General features: G+C 60.2%; 1 pseudogene; it reads left to right on the forward strand.

Moving 5' to 3' along the window:
- Positions 1-2,500, forward strand: part of LOC120847283 — an 8,640-nt pseudogene that overhangs the window by 2,012 nt on the left and 4,128 nt on the right.

Genomic DNA, 2,500 nt, shown 5'->3' on the forward strand with positions numbered 1-2,500 from the left:
CTTCGGGGCCCAGTGCGGTAACGCAAACCAGCTCGGAGACGCCGATGCGAGCCCCGGGAAGAGTTTTCTTTTCTCTGTAAGGAGATCGAGTCCCTGGAATGGGTTCGCCCCGAGATAGGGATGGTGGCTCCGTAGAGCAGTGCGGTTCTTGCGCTGTCCGGTGCGCTCGCGTCGGCCCTTGAAAATCCGAGTGAGGGAGTGTGATTTTCGTGCCGGACCGTACCCACATCCGCAGCAGGTCTCCAAGGTGAACAGCCTCTAGTCGATGGACCAATGTAGGTAAGGGAAGTCGGCAAAACGGATCCGTAACCTTGGGATAAGGATTGGCTCTGAGGACTGAGCCGGTCGGGCTGGGGACCTGAAGCAGGAACGGCACTGCACCGGGACTGGGCGGGGCTCGCCGTTCACGCGGCGCGGCCAAGCCCGGACCAGCGTCGGGACCTTCCTGTGGAAAGCCTCAGCTGCGCGGCGTCTGAGGGCTTCGTGCCCAAAGTGCTATGCTTCGGCCGGCAAAAAACAGTCAACTCAGAACTGGCACGGACCGGGGGAATCCGACTGTCTAATTAAAACAAACCATTGCGATGGCCGCTGGTCGGTGTTGACGCAATGTGATTTCTGCCCAGTGCTCTGAATGTCAACGTGAAGAGATTCATCAAAGCGCGGGTAAACGGCGGGAGTAACTATGACTCTCTTGTCACTCTATGACACTCTGTGACACTCTGTTTCCCTCTACCTCTGCAATGTCTTCTCCTCTTCGTCTCTCTCCCCTTCCGGATAGTGGGGGTGCCTGCACACCTTGTGTGCAGGATTCAAATGATGGGGATGGTTTCTCGCTCTCTTCGGTGGCTGTGGGTGACTCTAACGCACCCAATAATCGGTCTACATTCAGCATATGCCCTCAGTGTTCGAGAGCCTTCAACAGTGTACGTGGCCTGTCGCTGCATCAGCGACATGCCCATCCTGAAATGTACAACGAGGAAATTAACGTGGAAAGAGTTAAGCCAAGGTGGAACGACGAGGAAACTTACCTCCTCGCGAGTAGAGAAGCTCAGATCGGAACAGCGGTTTACAACATCAACCAAGTTCTCTGCTCCTTCTTTCCCTCACGCTCTCTCGAATCCATCAAGTCCCATCGGAAGCAACAGACTTACCGAGACCTCGTGGCCTCGCTGAGGTCGAGTCAGTGTGCTACCACCAGTGACCTGCTGGAGGAGGATGCCAGGGGAGCCCAACACCAGTCGTCTTCCAGTGAGCAGCGTCCGGGGGTGCCATGTCCAGGGTCTTCCAGGTTGCTGCGTCCAAGGGTGCCACGTCTGCAGTCTTCCAGCGCGGTGCAGAACTCATCGCCGGAGAACGACTTGTCTTCGGTGCAGCCGTCCGGCAGTCCTGGTGATCCTGACTATGTGGCCATGGGAGCTCGGCCAAAGCGGTCCAAGACGGGCTGCTCTTCCGGATCTCCATTGTCCGGTCGTCCCCCCGCTCTTGGTGCGGGGCCCCGTGCTGCAAGGCATCACACCGAACGCCACTTCCAACCTGGAGATGGTCTCGTCCCTGGATCCGAGCCTGAGGAGGACCTGATGGACGACGCGGAGAGGCCATGGTCGTCGGCGAGCAGACCGGAGCAAGCAAGAAAGACAAAAACCTCTAGGGTACGAGCTGTGCTAGCGAGTGGAGAGGGAGATGTGGTGACACCTGGCGGTGCTGTGACCCATGTGGTGCAGCAACCCCAGCGATCCCGCTCTTCCTTCGAAACTCCCGGGCCGGTTCAAACCCCAAGCGATGTTACCGTCGCCGCCGACTTGCCGGCGACGTCAAGGAGCCAGCCCTGGCCCTCCGTCGACGGGAATACGGCGCCTGTGGATCAAGCCTCTGCAGCCCTGCCTCCGGAAGGAGGACGTGTTCGGTCTGCAAATGCTCCACCTGGCCGACCGCGAGTCCCACTGCGTCATCCCGAGGCGCCGGCCCCGGCGGAGGGGGGCTCCGCCGCAGAAGTCTCGGCCGAGCTGCGCAGCCTCCTCTCCCGAGCTGCCCCCCAGTCATTCCAGGGCCCCAGACTATGGGACGTGGCACAGCAGGCTTTACGTGGTGTTGACGTGACGCACCTGCTGGACAATTACCTACGAGCGGCGTTCCAAGTAGCACCTCCTGCAAGAAGGCAGGCACCTCGTACAACCCGGCGACCAGAGAGTAGACGCAAGAGGAAGAGATGGGAGTACGCCACCGCCCAGGACCTTTTCCGGAAGCGGCAGGCGGACTGTGCTCGGTCAATCTTGGACGGACCGAGCGCGGTGAACGTGCAAGATAAGCGCCTGTTCCTGGAGTCATGGCGGGAGTTCATGACGAGCGCCCCCCCGGCCCCCCCGAAGGACCGACTTGCAGTACCAGATGAGAGGATCGATGTGTTCCAGCCAGCATCTGCGCAGGAGATCCGGGCAGCTCTGCCACCAAGGAACTCGGCTGCGGGTCCCGACGGTTTCTCGGCCAGACTCCTGCGTTCAGT

Source organism: Ixodes scapularis, unplaced genomic scaffold (genome assembly GCF_016920785.2).
Source record: "Ixodes scapularis isolate PalLabHiFi unplaced genomic scaffold, ASM1692078v2 ptg001158l_1___fragment_3__unscaffolded, whole genome shotgun sequence".
NCBI classification, from domain to species: Eukaryota; Metazoa; Arthropoda; class Arachnida; order Ixodida; family Ixodidae; genus Ixodes; species Ixodes scapularis.